This window comes from Triticum urartu, chromosome 6 (assembly GCF_003073215.2).
Source record: "Triticum urartu cultivar G1812 chromosome 6, Tu2.1, whole genome shotgun sequence".
In the NCBI taxonomy this organism is placed as follows: domain Eukaryota; kingdom Viridiplantae; phylum Streptophyta; class Magnoliopsida; order Poales; family Poaceae; genus Triticum; species Triticum urartu.
Genome location: NC_053027.1, coordinates 340,391,346 through 340,411,370, shown reverse-complemented (window position 1 = coordinate 340,411,370; position 20,025 = coordinate 340,391,346).

Here is a 20,025-nt window from a genome sequence, read left to right as displayed (position 1 = left end):
AGAGTTCTACTAGCATATTGAATAACATTTAATTTCTTATCAACTGTTTGTCCTAGAATAGCCCCTACAACATAATCACTAGCATCACACATAATTTCAAATGGTAAATTCCATTCAGGAGGCTGAACAATAGGTGCAGAAACCAAAGCTTTATTAAGTATTTCAAATGCTTCTACACAGTCATAATCAAAGACAAAAGGAACATATTTTTGTAAGATATTAGTCAGAGGCTGAGAAATTTTAGAGAAGTCCCTAATGAACCTCCTATAAAAACCGGCATGACCAAGGAAGCTTCTTATACATTTAATATCCTTAGGACATGGCATCTTTTCAATAGCATCAAACTTAGCTTTATCAACTTCAATACCTCTTTCAGAAATTTTATGCCCCAAGACAATACCTTCATTAACCATAAAGTGGCACTTCTCCCAATTCAAGACAAGATTAGTTTCTTCACATCTCTGCAAAACTTGATCAAGGTTGCTTAAGCAATCATCAAAAGAAGTTCGGTAAATGGAGAAATCATCCATGAAAACCTCAACAATCTTTTCACAAAAGTCAGAGAATATAGCATTCATACATCTTTGAAAAGTAGCAGGTGCATTTCATAAACCAAAAGGCATACATCTATAAGCAAAGGTACCGAAAGGGCATGTAAAAGTTGTCTTTTCTTGATCCTCTTTTGACACCGGTATTTTAGAGCAACCAGAATAACCATCTAGAAAGCAAAAAAGGTAAAGGGTAATGATCCTTTTTAGTATCTTTATTTAATTTTCAGAAATCAATTACAATTCTATAACCTGTACAATTCTTTGTGGGATCAGTTCATCTTTATCATTAGGAACAACAGTAATACCTCCCTTCTTAGGGACACAACGGACAGGGCTTACCCACTGACTATCAGCAATGGGATAAATTATACCTGACTCCAGAAGCTTTAGTATTTCTTTTCTTACCACTTCTTTCATCTTAGGATTTAACCGTCATTGGTGATCAACAACCGGTTTCACGTCTTTCTCCAATTTTTTTTTGTGCTGGCATAGAGTGGGAATAATGCCCTTAAGATCATCAAGAGTATATCCAATAGCAGCATGGTGCCTCTTCAGAGTTTTCAATAATTTCTTTTCTTTATGCTCTGAAAGGTTATCACTAATAATAACAGGATATATCTCTTCCTCATCAAGATGAGCATATTTAAGAGTATCAGGTAAGGGTTTAAGCTCAAACATGGGATCACCCTTGGGTGGAGGAGGATCCCCTGGAATTTCAACACGCAATTTATGTTTCAAAATAGGTCCCTGTTTAAAGAATACTTCATCTATTTCCCTTCTTTCATCCATAAACATATAATTTTCATGGTCTAGCAAATATTGCTCTAAAGGATCAGTAGGAGGCACGTCAATAAAAGCAAGACCAATAATTTCATATTTACTAGGCAATTCTTTATCATGGGGTTGTCTATGAAACTTAGCAAAATTAAACTCATGAGACATATCCCCCAAACCAATAGAAACAATATCTTTATTGCAGTCTATCTTAGCATTAACAGTATTCAAGAAGGGTCTACCAAATATAATGGGACAAAAGTCATTCTGTGGGGAACCAAGAACAAGAAAATCAGCAGGATATTTAACTTTCCCACACGAGACTTCAACATCTCTAACAATCCCAACTAGTGAAATAGTGTCTCTATTGGCAAGTTTAATAGTAACATCAATTTCCTCTATATCTGCGGGTGCAATATCATGCATAATTTCGTTATATAAGGAATGAGGTATTGCACTTGCACTAGCACCCATATCACATAAGCCATGATAGCAATGATCTCCTATTTTAACGGAAATAACAGGCATGCCTACAACAGGTCTATGTTTATTTTTAGTATCGGGTCTAGCAATTCTAGAAGCTTCATCACAGAAGTAAATAACATGCCCATCAATATTATCAGCCAAGAGATCTTTAACCATAGCAACACTAGGTTCAACTTTAATTTGCTCAGAGGCAGTAGGTGTTCTAGTATTACTCTTATGAACCACAGTTGAAGCTTTAGTATGATCCTTTATTCTAAGAAGGAAAGGTGGTTTCTCAATATAAGCTGTAGGAACAACAAAATCATTTTAAGTGATAGTCTTTTATTCAACTTTAATAGGTGCAGCTACTTTTACTTCAATGGAAGGATTATATTTAAACCACTTCTCCTTAGCGAGATCAACATGAGTGGAAAAGGATTCGGAGAAAGAAGCTACTATCTTAGAGTCAAGTCCATATTTAGTGCTAAATTCACGGAAAGCATAGGTATCCATAAAAGATTTAACAAATTCAAACTTAGGTGTTATACCTGACTCCTTTCCTTCGTCGAGGTCCCAGTCTTCAGAGTTTCGTTTAATTATTTCCAATAAATCCTATTTGAATTCAATAGTGTTCATCATAAAAGATCCATTACAAGAAGTATCAAGCATGGAGCAATTACTGAGAGAAAGCCGAGCATAATTTTTTTGAATAATCATTTCTTTTGAGAGCTCATGATTGGGGCATGAATATAACATTGAATTAAGCCTCCCCCAAGATTCAACGATTCTTTCTCCTTCGCGAGGCCAAAAATTATATATATAATTACGATCACGATGAACAAGATGCATAGGATAAAACTTCTGATGAAATTCCAATTTCAGTCGATTGTAGTTCCATGATCCCATATCATCGCATAGCCTAAACCATGTCAATGCCTCTCCCTTCATAGATAAAGGGAAGACTTTATTCTTGATAACATCCTTGGGCATACCTACAAGCTTAAATAATCCACAAACTTCATCCACATAGATTAGGTGCAAATCGGGATGCAATGTTCCATCACCTGTGAAAGGATTAGCTAGCAGTTTCTCTATCAGACCCGAAGGAATTTCAAAACAAACATTTTCAGTAGTTTCAGTAGGTTGAGGAGCAACTCTTTGCTCTACTGTTCCGGGTCAAGATACCCCAAATAAGCCCCTCAAAGGATTATGTTCCATAGTAACAAGTGACAGTAAATTTCAGCACACTATATAAATCTTTCCTTACCAAATTCCGCCTACCAAAGGCGCTTCACTCCCCGGCAACGACGCCGGAAAAGAGTCTTGATGACCCACAAGTGTAGGGGATCTATAGTAGTCCTTTTGATAAGTAAGAGTGTCGAACCCAACGAGGAGCAGAAGGAAATGATAAGCAGTTTTCAGTAAGGTCTCTGCAAGCACTAAAATTACCGGCAACAGATAGTTTTGTGATAAGGTAATTTGTAACGGGTAGCAAGTAATAAAAGTAAATAAGGTGTAGCAAGATGGCCCAATCCTTTTCGTAGCAAAGGTCAAGCCTATACAAACTCTTACATAAAGGAAAGTGCTCCCGAGGACACATGGGAATTACCGTCAAGCTAGTTTTCATCACATTCATATGATTCGCGTTCGATACTTTGATAATTTGATATGTGGGTGGACCGGTGCTTGGGTACTGTCCTTCCTTGGACAAGCATCCCAGTTATGATTAACCCCTATTGCAAGCATCTGCAACTACAATAGAAGTATTAAGGTAAACCTAAACATAGCATGAAACATATGGATCCAAATCAGCCCCTTACGAAGCAACACATAAACTAGGGTTTAAGCTTATGTCACTCTAGCAACCCATCATCTACTTATTACTTCCCAATGCGTTCCTCTAGGACCAAACAATGGTGAAGTGTCATGTAGTCGACGTTCACATGACACCACTAGAGGAGAGACAACATACATCTCATCAAAATATCGAATGAATACCAAATTCACATGACTACTTATAGCAAGACTTCTCCCATGTCCTCAGGAACAAACGTAACTACTCAAATCATATTCATGTTCATAATCAGAGGGGTATTAATATGCATAATGGATCTTAACATATGATCTTCCACCAAGTAAACCAACTAGCATCAACTACAAGGAGTAATCAACACTACTATCAACCCACAAGTACCAATTTGGGGCTTTGGGACAAAGATTGGATACAAGAGATGAACTAGGGTTTGAGATGAGACGGTGCTGGCGAAGATGTTGACGGATATTAACCCCCTCCCGATGAGAGGATCGTTGGTGATGATGATGGTAATGATGTCCCCCTCCCGGAGGGAAGTTTCCCCGGCAGAACAGCTCCGCCGGAGCCCTAGATTGGTTCCGCCAAGGTTCCGCCTCGTGGCGGCAGAGTTTCTTCCTGAAAGCATGCTTATGATTTTTTTTCCTCGATGAAAGACTCCATATAGCCAAAGATGGGCATCAGAGGGCTGCCAGGGGTCCCACGAGGCAGGGGGTCGCGCCCAGGGGGGTAGGGCGCTCCCCCCACCCTCATCAAAATATGAACGAATACGAAATTCACATGACTACTTATAGCAAGACTTCTCCCATGTCCTCAGGAACACAAGTAACTACTCATAAATTATATTCATGTTCATAATCAGAGGGGTATTAATATGCATAATGAATATTAACAAATGATCTTCTACCAATTAAACCAACTAGCATCTACTATAAGGAGTAATCAACACTACTAGCAACCCACAGGTACCAATCTAAGGCTTTGGGACAAAGATTGGATACAAGAGATGAACTAGGGTTTGAGATGAGATGGTGCTGGTGAAGATGTTGATGGAGATTGACCCCCTCCCGACGAGAGGATCGTTGGTGATGACGATGGTGATGATTTCCCCCTCCCGGAGGGAAGTTTCCCCGGCAGAACAGCTCCGCTGGAGCCCTAGATTGGTTCCGCCAATGTTCCACCTTGTGGCAGCGGAGTTTCTTCCCGAAAGCTTGCTTATGATTTTTTTCCTTGATGAAAGACTCCATATAGCCAAATATGGGCACCAGAGGGCTGCCAGGGGGCCGACGAGGCAGGGGGAACGCCCAGGGCGGTAGGGCGCGCCCCCACCCTCGTGGACGGTGGGTGGCCCCCCTATGGTACTTCTCTCGCCCAATATTTTTTATATATTCTGAAACGTGCTCCCGTGAAGTTTCAAGACTTTTGGAGTTGTGTAGAATAGGTCTCTAATATTTGCTGATAATGTGCAATAACAGCCCATATAAAAGCATGATGCAGAATGGACGTATCAATAGGTGCATTGTATAGTGGGGAATAAAAGAGGGCATGAAATAATTCACAGTTATGTTGTCTAACCAAACATGATAGCATAACACAATTTCACATATATGATGCCTAACTAAGCAGGATAGCATGACACAATTTCACATTATGATGGCTAACTAAAAAAGATGGAAAGACATAGTTCAAAATGTAATGACTATGTAAACAGGATGACATGATATAACTATATAATGTGTTTATTAGGTAGGTTGGCATGCCATAATTCACATACATGCCTCCTATGGAAACATGATAGCATGATATAATTCACGGATAGAATGACATAATTCAAAATATGATGAATGTAACCCTAAATAGGATGAGATGATATAACTATATGATGTTTTTATTAAATAGGTTTCCATGCCATAATTCAGATAGATGTTGTGTATGTAAGCAAGTAAGAAGATGGAAATCCATATATGATGTAAAGACTAAGCAATGCAAGACAACATGCATGACATGGGTAATATAACCCTGCCAAGTTTGAGCATAGACCTCAGGGGGGAAATAGGACTGGTCATCAGTCTCTGAATCCTCCTGTTAGGAGCTCTTTGTGACCAACAAGATGTCTGCTTCAGCAGGTAGCACTGTCTGCTCTGAATACCTTGTTTTCACTCAGATACTTCCATCACTGCTTCAAATGGCTGATGCACAGGAAGAGTAGTTGAATATACAAATGTTGTCGACAAATGGAAGATGTAATACAAAAAAATGATAGCATGATATAATTCACATACATGATGATTGGCTAAATAGCATGGCATTGCATAATTCATATATATAAGGCCTTTGCAACAAGATAGCATTGCATAATTCACATATATAATGTCTTGCAACAATATGGCAATGCATAATTCACATATATGATAATTAGACACTAAACAGGTGGCATTCACATAAAGCTTGTCTAAACTAATCAAATGACATAGCAATGCAAGACACCATACACACGATATGAGCAACATAACCCTGCCAAGTTAGAGCATACACCTCGGGGGAAATAGGACTGGTCATCAGTCTCTGAATCCTCCTCTGAGGAGCTATCCGTAACCAGCAAGATATGTGCTTCGTCAGATAGCATAGTCTGATCTGAAGACCTTGTTTTCACTCCAGAATTTTCCATCAACGTGTCAAATGGCTGATGCACACGAAGAGTAGTTGAACGTACTAACATTGTTGACAAATGTAATATATAACAGAAAAAAAAGGATGGCCTGATATAACTCACATATAAGATGACTGGCTAAGCAGGATGGCATTGCAAAATTCACATATATGATGTCTGGCTAAACAAGATGACGTTGCATAATTCACATAAACAATGAATAAAAATAACAGATGGCATTCACACAAAGCATTTCTAAACTAAGCAGATGACATATTTGATGTATAAAGTAAGCAATGCAACCAACATCAGCATGCCAAGTTAGAGCGAAGACTTCAGGGGGTAAATAGGAGTGGTCTTCTCCTTCTGAATCCCCCTCAGAACAGATATCTTCCCGTCGATTACAATCCTAAATTGGTGGATGGGGCTGCCTTTGCGCCTACCATGTAGCGACGTTTGCATGAAATTTTATTGCCATGCAAGGCTCGTCTCTTTTGCTCTACATGTTCAGTTCCATTGTGTACAATAACTGACATGCATGGGAATAAAACATAGTGAGATTATGTAAGGAGTGCATGCAGAAATCCAGAGTGATGGTAGCAACCTATGGATAGACCCAAAACCAATGATAGCAGGAAGATAATGGCTTCAGTTAAAAAATACAGATAATGACTTCTATACTGTTTGTTTCCCACCCAACATGAAACTCATAGTAGACACCAGAGATTAACCAGATAGTAGATAGATACTATTGATTGTGGCCCCGATATGTACCCCACAACCATTTAAAAACTCAAGTTTTACCATTAGTTTGGAGCTGACTAAGAGTCTAATCGGTGAGCAGGATGATAAAGTAGCATGTAATATTAAGCGATGCATAACATAAGAAGACACGAAAGGGTAAGACCTCTCTTGCGGACCCGTGTAGTCCTTGAGGTCATCTACTCAGTTGATGATGGGAATGCAGTTTTCATGGCTGCCGGCGGCGGGGAATAAGATCTGAGGCGGTGAAAGACAGTCTGGAGGCCTGATCCCTTCTGTGCTGGACCCTTCTGTCGTTGGAGCAGCTGAGCTAGGGTGGACGACGGCGCAGCAGGAGCGCGACAAACCACACAAGGTTTTCTTTGACAACTATCTATAAGAGAAGTAATTCTGTAAGGGTTCGTTTGAATTGGAGGATTCTAACAATGCGGGGATAGGAAATACACAGTAATAGGATAGAAATGCACGTGCAAAATAAAGAATTTAAAAACACAGGATTTCTGCCAATCTGGGTGTTTGGATTACAAGAATTGGAAGATCACAAGATGCAAAGAAGCATGATGACATTAAGTCAAACCACAAGAAAATGTACGTTTATAATGCAATTATGCTACTATCTCTTAGTCTTGTGCTTCATGAATAGGAATTTGAAATGGAGGACAAGTGGATATTAAAATTCCTACGGTTCTTCTTTCAAGGAGACACTAAAGGAACAAATCCTACAGTTTCCTTTGCTCCATTCCTTTGAACCAAATGCATGAATAGTAGTACCATAGGAAACTTTCCAATTACTATATTTTTCTTTCACTTTTCCTTTCAAGCACTGGCGATTCTAGTAGGCAGACTTGAGCAAGGAAAATCCTACGCTCAAAAAATGTTTTTGTGCTACTTCTACTACTTTGGACCCAGGCCACTGCCCGACTAGCTCAACTCCCAGGCCCATCGACAAATGCACAGCTCAAACACGCAAAGATAAATAATGATGGCATTCAAGAGAGTCCATCACGGATATCTATGTTGCCTGGTACCTCACTGCTTGTCTTATAGTAGGAGAAACTAATCGTATTTAACATTACTATGTGTGCTAAGTGGATAATATATATAACATGTAGAGTAAAAAATAGATGCAACAACTATACAACCTCTTTGGTGAAGCATGTCGACCTCAGTGTGATTGGGTTGGTCAGTGAGGATGATCTGGCTGACTTGGCTGTCGGAGGAGGGGAACAAGATCATAGGCATCTTGAGATGGAGCCCGGGGTACTGCTCCGCTGTGATAGAGGGTTTCGTCGTTGGAGCAGCTCCGGTGACTTGTACGACGCCGAGGCTGAAGCAGGACAAGAGAGACAACGTTAACCTGAGTGGAATTCTAATAGCATCTCCAATAGATGACGTAAAATACAAAACCACAAAGTGCTAGATGTAAAATACATCAGCCGCTCATCTCTGAACTTAACTGTTGAAACTAAATTTAACTATCGAAACTGAACTTAACTGTGAAAACTGAATTTTGCTGTCAAAACTGAATTTTACTCTCGAAACTGAACGCACTAGTAGCAGAAAAATAGTAGCAGCAGCGCGTGCGAGAGCTGGGCAGATGGTCGTTTAGCAGTTCATCTTCAACCACCACGCCCCTAAGCTACCAGCCACGACCGGCCAAACCGCCGCCTCCCGCCGCCTGCGGCCGGCGGTGCGCCACCCCGCCCGCCCTGAAACCACTCCCCACCACCGGTCTGCCGCCGCCCCGACCATCCCTCTAGCCTCCCGCCCCGTGCTGAGCTTTTTCTCCGGTGATCCCCACGCCACCAGCCCACCACCGCCCCCACTCTAAACCCTAAGATAGATAGTGGGGTACCTCTCCGGTGAGCGCCCCACCCCCTGAAAATCGACTAACCCAATAGTCGATTCAGTCAACTGAAGTTTAGCCAAATCGGAGCAGCATCGCAAGCAAGAGAAAGAGCGAGAGCAGCAGCGTGAGTAAGAGCAAGAGCAAGAGCAGACCAGGCAGGGGACCGAGAGCAAGAGTAGAGCAGCAGCACGAGCGAGAGTTAAAGCAGCAGTAGCTCCTACTGATGTGGATGTTGCCGCCGAGGGAGCAATGTCGTGGAAGAAGTGGCCGACGACGCCATCGTGGATGGAGTCGTGCCATGTCGGCTCGGGACCGAGCTCCGGCAGCACCGTGAGATCAAATCAAGAAGAAAATATGGTGATTAGTGTACAACCTCTTTAGTGGTGCCGATTAGGCCTCAGCTTCATCCGAGGAAACAGTGATGATGATGCTCTTCCGGTGGTGCAGGTGATGACGATGGTGTGGGAATGGGGGTGGCGCGAAAGACGAGGGGAACATCGGGGAAGCTCCTTGGAGGTGGAGGACGGGGTGGCTGAACCAGCGGGACAACGAGATCGAAGACGGATCCTCATCCGGTATGGTGGATGAGGGACGTCGAGGTGTTGCTGTGGACGACGCCATCGGGGAACAGGCTCCGGCTGGGTGGCGGATGGAGGAGGGTGTGGGGCTTCCCGGGTTGTCGCGGCCTTGGTGTACGAATGTGTGGGCGGATGGGATGGGAGTGGGGAACATGGCTTAGGGACATGCTTGTCCGAAATGTGGGGTATGTTACGAAAGTACCCCCACCGATTTGAGCTAGGTAGTTCTTTCGATTCAGGGGTATCATGGGCATTTCGCGTGTCCGGATTTCGCAGGAGGTGGGAGTTTTCACACGCGTTGTAATTTTGGGATAGCAAGGTGCAGGTTGAGATGGAGGGAGTTTTTAGAGCACAACAAGACAAAGATATATCTTAAATATTTCGGTGTAACAAGGCGCGGGTTGAAATTTGTAGACAAGCCTAACGTGTACTGTACCAAATCAATTCGCACTTCCGTTGACGAAAAAACAAAAAGAAATCAATTCGCACCACACAAGAGAGTCTAGTCCCGTGTACTGTACCAAATCAATTCGCAATACAAATGCCATTCAAAACTTTGAATTCATGTTATGTTCAATTAAAATATTTTGCTACGTGCATAATGCATGTAACCTGCTGCTCAAATGAACGTTTTAGTTCATTCGAAACATATATACTTCCACTTGAATATGAACTAAATTTGAATTTGTTTCTCTATTTGAGTAAGATCTACAATAATGATTGTTGTGAAGTCAAACCATTTGAATTTGTTTCTTTATTTTAATAAGATCTACAATCATAATTATTGTCCAGTTAAACCATCGTTTGTGTATTATCTTCACAGCACACCACATGATTACTATTGAGTTACATACGAACTATGTGTACTATATGAACTCGAACTCGATTTTTTGAATCCACTTTATGTTGTGAATCCACTTTATGTTGAGTTCAAATCACAGTACATTTCAAGCTCTAGCTAGATCTTCATAATCTAAACCATGTCTCATATATATAATGTGTTTATCACATAATGTATGGTGCCCCGCCCCCTACGCCTACAAGTATTTAGATGTGAGTTGCAAACGCCACACATTACCACAAATTCAAATAAAATGTGAGATTGTTCGATATATAGTATTGTTTAGATTGTTTGATATTTAGTTGTAAGCTGCAAACGCCACACATTATCACAAATTCAAATAAAATGTGATATAGTTCGATGTATAGTACGGTTTAGATTGTTAGACATTTAGCTATGAGTTGCAAACACCATGCATTATCACATTATGGTATAACATGTTTAAAACCACAACACGCGTATCACCGCTATATTCATGCATGCATGTGTTTATAACACTATGATCTCCTATTCAAATATATGAATCCACTTTCACATCAAATTATGATCTTTGTTATTCTCTTACACCCACACAATCCTCTAACCTTTGTTGCTAGCACTAACTTTCTCTCATGCATGCACACGCCCTCCTCGCCCTACCCCTCCCTCAGCATTCTATCCATCGCGCACATCATTTTTTTCTTTAGGTCATTCTCCCACAGTCTCCACAACTCCTTTCCGACACACACCGATCGATAAACCTCTCCAGCGATGTCTGCCTACAACATACACATGCACCTTCCATCTCCTCATTTCTGTGTCCATGCCTCGTGTCTCTCATATGGTCTCACACACGTGTAAACTCTCGCCCCTCTTTTCATCGATTCCACAATTGCACACTCCCCCTATCTAGCTAGTAGCTCGGCATCTCGCACCACCTCCTAGCTCCATTGTCTTTGTCTATCCTCTCGCTGGGCCTTATTTGCCTCTAACAAATGGATGTACACCGACCGATCTCCCGCCATACATATAGCTAGCTAGGTCCTCATAACTCGTTTTTCCCCATGCGTCGATGGATCTACCTCCTTAGTTATGTCTCTCCCTTTTTCCGACAAATAACAATTGATCTACGGATCTAGTTAGGTTTGCTTACCAAACACATGGTTCCCCTTCATCATACATGCATGTGTCCTGGCATATCTATCATGCATAGGCACACACAGAAACGCATCCCCACTCTTATTGGTAATATTACAGCTCTACCCTCAGTATGTCTAGTAGGCCTCTCCCACCATCTTAGAGAAGAAAATCCATCACCCATCCAGCACTCTACCCCTCTCCCTCCCTCCCTCTCTCTCTCTCTCTCTCGCTGTCCCATCCTATTTCTTGTCCTTCAGTTATGTATGGATGTCGACCGATCTCCCTCAAGACATAGCTGGGTCTCTCCTTCTCATCACATATATGAGTCGTTCTACCTCTATAGTTAGGCCTCTGCCTCCCCCCTCCCCCCACACACACCGATACATCGAGCGCTCTAGTCATGTCTCCCTGCCACACACAAACTTGCCATGTGCCTTCTAACGTTCTGGTAGGTCAGTCGCCCTATATCTTTGACTTGCACACACACAATTTCGATGGCTCTCTTCATCGATCTCGCACCCACCCACTTGATCCTCTCTTCGACAATATCTATGACCCCTCCCTCTCTTGTCATGGATCGCCCCCTCTATATATATGATATAGATAGGCCTCTATTTCACACACATTGCATGTGTCAAATTTTTGTTTGAGATGTCATCAACACATATTCCCACAAATACATTCATGAAATCACCCCAACAAAAAACACTCATGAACGCACACGCATCTATCTTCGTTTCTGTCTCACACACACCCACTTAGGTGGGGGACGTGCACGAAGATTAGGGGTGCATGCACGGCGCACGTACTACCATCTCTTTCTGAACCACACCCACACGGGTACACGGTGGAGCTCATTTCTATACGAAAAGGCAGCCCACATGGTAATTTGACAAGTGTACTAGTTGTCCACTTGATGGAGGATCATCTACCATGGGTGAACAAACAAACTGCGACTTGATGCATTATGTTAAAAAAAGAGGCAAACCATGGGGGGCCAACCTTAGAGGCAAGGCTCTATATACTCGAGATGCTCTGTACGTATTACTTTTGATGTGTCCCATCAACTCGCAGATTGAGGAGAAGCTTGCTTAGTACGCCATCTCCCCCACCCATGGGCGCGGTGGCTCACAGGACGAGGTGAAGCTCGCTTACTATGCCTTATGCCCGCTCCCTCGCCCACGCACGTGGTGGCTCGCATGACGAGGAGAAAATTTTACTACTCCCTCCGTTTACTTCTCGTCCCTACCTTGGTTAGAGAGATTATCATATTGTTTGGAATACATGTCCTTTAGTAGATTTCAATATGAACTACTCCACTAGTACATACTCCATACACTGATGTATATAGACGTATTTTAGAGTGTAAATTCACTCATTTTGCTCCGTATGTATCCATATTGAAACGGATATAATAGTACGCACTCTCCCTCCCCCCTCGACCCTCGCCCATGTGGTGGACGTGCAACAATTCATTAGGTCTCATATAACCAGAACGATATATACTGCAGTACCAATATTGTTCGACTTCCCAAAGAGGCGAAGAGCCAATCTCAAGGTTAATATTTTGGAGATGCCAAGCGCAAGGTTTATAGGAGAATGAATAGTAGTATTAGTAATAGTATGTACCAGTGGTACATACTATACGAGGAAGAAGGCAACAACATGTATGTTTTGCGTGACAGACTCTTCTTACAGGACGAGCTAGACCTAGTGGACCTCATTGTTGCAATGGGACTACTCCCTATCATAGATGGAACGATTCAGAGTGGTGGGCAGCGGGCATAATTCGGAGCTGCTTAATCTTAAACCCCATGAAGAAGTCCCATCAAAAGGAATAGCCATCCTCTACACGTGCTCCTATGTAAAATGAGTAAATGATACAAAAAGAGAAAGAGACAAAGTAAAAAAAATCACCAGCCTTAGATCCAGCCCTATTGTATCAGTGAATGATATTTCTACGTCGTGATTGACATGGCTATATTATTAACCATGCTATGGAGGTAGAAGTGGATTTTTATTTATTCACCGAGGTAGAAGTGGATGGATATTCAACAAGGAGTGAAATGATGGCTGCTTCCTCGGTCAAACATAGAGAAAGGTGGGCCTCGTGATTTCACGGCTTATTAGTCATTATTACTGCCTATACTCTTTGCCCATATATAATAATCGCGTGGTAGTACAACAGTGGGCTATACTTTTAATAACCATGCTCGAAGAGAAGAGGTGCACGCACCCACGCATGTAGTGTACTAGTAGTAGCACTCTTTGCGTCTTTAGCGTCTTCCCCAACCACACACATGAAACGGTGGAGCTCATTTCTGTAAGATGATGCAGCCCACATGATAATTTGACACATCTAGTAGTAGTTACACACTTATAAATAAATGGAGGGTCGGGAACCACGCATGAATGGTGTCGCATCATTTATCAATAAAGTTTTTTCTCTTCAGTGGCACATACACAATATATAGGTTCAGATGGAGAGAAAAGGAAACGGCTCCACTATATACATAGCCAGGATGAGCCTACATGGTTGCTTGCTGGGGTTGCTCTCTTCACGCTCTCTTGCACAAAACGACTGTGGCCACATCTCTAACAGCTAGGTGGATCACGTCCGCCGGGAAAAGGGGTGGATGCTTAGTGCAGATGTGGTCGCCGTCGCCGACGGCAAAAACCCACTGTCGGCACATCCTGATCAGGGGTCCCTGCCGTTCTCTCTCACAAAGCCGGTGAGGTTTCCTTCGTCCCTTGCTCACTGCCGCGACGTGGGCAGTTGCCGCCTCCCGCCGCCCTCCTCTAGGTTGAGCTACGTCTCAACATACCTCAGGTACAACTTCCTTTACAGCCGGCTTGCACCACTGCTCCAGCTGCCCACATCACTCCATGTGGATATTTCTCTACTTCTTTGCCCCACACATACCTCTACTGGCTTCTACGTACTATATTTGTGATGAGTTTATGTCTCATCAACTAGTCCCAGTAATCTTATTCTAGTCACGCTTCTTCAGTTTCTTTGCCACAGGGATGCTCATCTCGATTTTGGTGAAACTGCACAAAATGATCTGATGGTCAAAGGGTTGCAAACTTCATTTCTTCAGAAGCTCCAACGTTGCCAGCAAATTAAAGCCTGGTTAGGGTTTATGGTTGTCGGGCAATGGACTGTATGGATAGTTTTTTTCTTTAGTTGTCTCTGTTCCAAAATAAGTGTCAACTTTAGTAGTAGTACAACTTTGTACTAAAGTTTTCATAAAGTTGAGACACTTATTTTGCAATGGAGGGAGTACATATTGGCTATGATCTGTCAATCATTGAGAGGGAATAGCATGCACCTGAGTCTCCTTTATATTTGATGAAATGTTGCAACGGGCAACCTTGGACGCAAGATACATGAAACAGAAGCTGGAAGCTTCATAGCATTGTACAAATTTATCTCGCTCAGAAATTATAGTACATACTATAATAGTACTATGTAAAGAGTTAGGTGTCGTACGGTGCCAGAAAATATGGTGATAGTGTGAGGTGGGTCATGTAATCACTGAGCATGCGTGTTTTCACTGCTTTCACACTCCTTCGATGTAAGAATGGAGAAAATTGTAATCTAGTAGTACCTCCTTTCGCCGAAAGTGTGGGACATCCAGCAGTCGTACCACCTTAGTAATAATGACCAATGAGCCGTCAAATCACATAGACCAAGCAGTAAGTTGGACGGACAAAGCAACCATCACTCTTGAATATTCTTGTCCCTTGAACGCAGGTGCTAGTGAGAGGTCGCGTCCGCTCTGCCCGGGTATGAATGCGGCACCGATTCTTTGGAGTGGTGCTGACCATTTCGGGCGGGAAGCGCGCACGGGCAATGGAGGGGCTTTGGGTGGGCCAGGCTGGTCGGGAGCGAGCGTGGCAGCTGTCCGCCTATCCCGACCGGATGCCTAAAAACGAGAGGATGCACCAAATCTCGCGGCTAAATCGTACACTACACACCATCTCTCTATAGGAGTAGGTCGATGTGTCACTCTCTCTAACATATGCATGTTGTTAAACACACACACACACACACATCAATGGAAATTCTCATGGCTTTGAGAGACTCATTGATATCATTCTTAGCTGGAATAGATCTAAGTTTCAAAGAATCAACATCAAGAGAAATTATATCCACGTTCCTAGCCAACTCATTAATCTTAAGCAATTTTTCTTCGATCAAAGCATTGAAACTCTTTTGCGAAATAATAAATTCTTTAATACTAGATTCAAAATCAGAGGGCATCTTATTATAATTTCCATAAGAATTGCTGTAGGAATTACCATAATTATTAGAGGAATTACTAGGAAAAGGCCTATAATTAAAATTACCTCTATACGCATTATTACCAAAATTGTTGCTACCAACAAAATTCACATACATAGATTCATTATTATTCTCAATCAAAGTAGACAAAGGCATATCATTAGGATCAGTAGGAGCACTCTTATTAGCAAAAAATTTCATAAGTTCATCCATCTTTCCACTCAAAACATTAATCTCTTCAATCGCATGCACCTTTTTACTAGTAGATCTTTTAGTGTGCCATTGAGAATAATTAACCATAATATTATCTAGGAGTTTGGTAGCTTCTCCTAAAGTGATTTCCATACAAGTGCCTCCCGCGGCCGAATCTAAAAGATTTCTAAAGGAAAAATTTTGTATAATCATCCATAAATTGAATACATGTGTAGGGCAATTACGTATCATTAATTTCATCCTCTCCCAAGATTGTGCAACATGTTCATGATCAAGTTTCTTAAAATTCATAATATCATTTCTTAGAGAGATGATCTTAGTGGGAGGAAAATACTTAGAGATAAAATCATATTTGCACTTATTCCATGAATCAATACTATTTTTAGGCAAAGACGAAAACCAAGCTTTAGCACGATCTCTAAGCGAAAACAGAAATAGCTTAAGTTTAACAATACCATTGTCCACATATTTCTTCTTTTGCATATCACACAAATCAACAAAGTTGTTTAGATGGGTAGCGACATCTTCACTAGGAAGGCCAGAAAACGGATCTTTCATGACAAGATTCAGCAAAGAAGTATTAATTTCACAAGATTCAGCATCGGTAAGAGGAGCAATCAGAGTGCTAATAAAATCATTATTTTTGGTATTGGTAAAGTCACATAATTTAGTATTATCTTGAGCCATCATGACAAGCATGCAATCCAACACACAAGCAAACAAAAAGCAAACAAAAAAGAGACGAACGGAAAGAGAGGGCGAAAGGAAAAGAGGGCGAATAAAAGAGCAAGGGTGAAGTGGGGGAGAGGAAAACGAGAGGCAAATGGCAAATAATGTAATGCGAAGTATAAGAGTTGTGATGGGTACTTGGTATGTCTTGACTTGGCGTAGATCTCCCCAGCAACGGCACCAGAAATCCTTCTTGCTACCTTTTGAGCACTATGTTGGTTTTCCGTTGAAGAGGAAAGGGTGGTGTAGTAAAGCAGCGTAGGTATTTCCTTCAGTTTTGAGAACCAAGGTATCAATCCAGTAGGAGACCACGCGCGAGTCACCTCGTACCTTCACAAACAAATAAGAACCTCGCAACCAACGCGATAAAGGGGTTGTCAATCCCTTCACGGCTACCTGCAAGAGTGAGATTTGATAGAGATGATAATAATAAGATAAGTATTTTTGGTATTTTTATGATATAGATTGAAAGTAAAGATTGCAAAATAAAATAGATTGGAAACTTTTATGATGGAAAATAGACCCGGGGGCCATAGGTTTCACTAGTGGCTTCTCTCAAGATAGCATAACTATTACAGTGGGTGAACAAATTACTGTCGAGCTATTTATAGAAAAGCGAATAGTTATGAGAATATCTAGGCATGATCATGTATATAGGCATCATGTCCGGGACAAGTAGACCGAAACGATTCTGCATTTACTACTATTACTCCACACATCGACGGCTATCCAGCATGCATCTAGAGTATTAAGTACATAAAAACAGAGTAACGCCTTAAGCAAGATGACATGAAGTAAAGGGAGAAACTCATGCAATATGATATAAACCCCATCTTGTTATCCTCGATGGCAACAATACAATACAATACGTGTCGTTTCCCTTTCTGTCACTAGGATCAAGCACCGCAAGATTGAACCCAAAGCTAAGCACTTCTCCCATTGCAAGAAAGATCAATCTAGTAGGCCAAACCGAACTGATAATTCGAAGAGACTTGCAAAGATAAACCAATCATGCATAAAATAATTTAGAGAAGATTCAAATATTGTTCATAGATAGAGTTGATCATAAACCCACAATTCATCGGATATCTACAAACACACCGCAAAAAGAGTTACATCAAATAGATCTCTAAGAGAATCGAGGAGAACTTTGTATTGAGATCCAATAGAGAGAAGAAGCCATTTAGCTACTAGCTATGGACCTGTAGGTCTGAGGTAAACTACTTACACATCACTGGAGAGGCCATGGAGTTGATGTAGAGGCCCTCCGTGATCAATGCCCCCTCCGGCGGAGCTTTGTAAAAGGCCCCGAGATGGGATCTCTTGCGTACAGAAGGTTGCGGCGGTGGAAATAGGGTTTCGTGGTGCTCCTGGATGTTTGCGGGGTATGTGAACATATATAGTAGGAAGAAGTATGTCGGTGGAGCAACGAGGGGCCCACGAGGGGGGAGGGCGCGCCCAGGGGGTAGGCGCACCCCCCTTCCTCGTGGCTGCCTCGTTGATTGCTTGACGTCCACTCCAAGTCCTCTGCATCACGTTTGTTCAAAAAAGAACGTTCCCAGAGGTTTCATTCCATTTGGACTCCGTTTGATATTCCTTTTCTACAAAACACTGAATTAGGCAAAAAATAGCAATTTGGGCTGGGCCTCCGGTTAATAGGTTAGTCCCAAAAATAATATAAAAGTGTAAAATAAAGACCATTAACATCCAAAACAGATAATATAATAGCGTGGAACAATCAAAAATTATAGACACGTTGGAGACGTATCACACCCCAACAACCTTAAGGTATAATTTACTTATTCCACACGCATTGCTCTAGCTGCATGTGGGCTTTTTCCGCTTCTACACTTGAATCTAGGTGTTGGATCAAACAGGAAAGTAGTGGGGAAAGATGTATAGCATGGATCTAGGACATGGTTCAAAGAGGAAAGGAATAGGGGAAAGTTGTATAGCATGAATCTAGGACATGGTTCAAAAAGGAAAGGAATGGGGGAAAGTAGTGGTGAAAGGTGTATCGCATGAATCTAGGATGTGGTTCAAAGAGGAAAGGGGGGAAAGTTGTGGGGAAAGTTGTATAGCATGAATCTAGGACGTGGTTCAAAGAGGAAAGGAAGGGGGAAAGTACTACTATTGACTGGCTATCCAACACCTACATTGGTCGAAAAGGGAACACAATGAAAACGCAGTATGCACATCTGTAACGAACTGATCTTTTTGTTTGGGGGGACAAGGCTGTAGAGTTTGAGCAGGACTAGATTTGCTGCGCTCACATAGGGAAATGTGTCTATAGAAAACAAAACTGGTACCAACACAAATATGCTCCTTGGTTGTTTGTTCTTTGTTGCAACAGATTGTGCATCACCCCTTCATACATAGGTAGATGCACATGGTGCTGGTGTGTCCACTGTCCCGTGCAACTCTTTAGCTGTTGTTAATCTAATGCCCTGTTTGGTTAATAAGTCCTTGGACTTTTTTAGTCCCAACTAAAAAGTCCCTAGTCCCTCCCTCCTTGGTTCCAGGGACTAAACCTGGACTAGAGGTTATATAATGGCATGCTAAAAGACCATGGTACGCCTAATAATGAACAAATAGAGATAAGGTGCGATGCGGGGCAGGGGCAACTGTTGGAAAAAGTCCCAAAAAGACTCTCCCTCGGGGTCTTCTTTCTTTAGTCCCAAATGCCCACTTTTAGTCCCTAAAAGTCCTCCTGTTTGGTTTAGATGGGACTAAAAGGGACTTTTTTTAGTCCTACACCAAAAAGTTCCTGTAAACAAACACCCTCTAATAATGCCGTTGGAAAATTGATGCAATGCCACAGTTAAAAGCTAATTACATGTTTAACGAATTTTATTGTTAATATAATCTCTCTATCAATATGAATCAATGCCACTGTTTGAGAAATGCTATTGTCTTGCTTTCTTTCCCATTTAGATAAGTTAGATGCTTATATTTGTTGGCTTTTATGTCATCCACCGTTATTGATCACTAGTTGCCTCTGTGTAAACAGGGTTATCTACTTCACCTCGTTGCTATTGTGACCTTTTGATGCACTGCACAAAACACTTTTGTTTTAAGAGAGTTTTGCGTAGTTCAACCAAAATGTCACACCGACAACGTTGCTTGATTGCTTGATCTTAGTGGAACTGCACAAGAGGAGATCTTACTTCCTATCCGTGTTGGCAAATTTGATTCAGGTCTTCTTCTTGTGAGTTGTTTGAATTCCACGTCATGAGAGGTCAGTAGTAGCCTTCTTTCACATGAATGTGTAGTGTGCTTTCATATGTTGTGCTACTTGTACGGTAATGTTGCTTGATTTTAGTGAACTGCACAAATGGAGACAAGACTTCCAATCTTTATGTGCACCGTAATATCCCATTGAGGTAAGATAAGGAT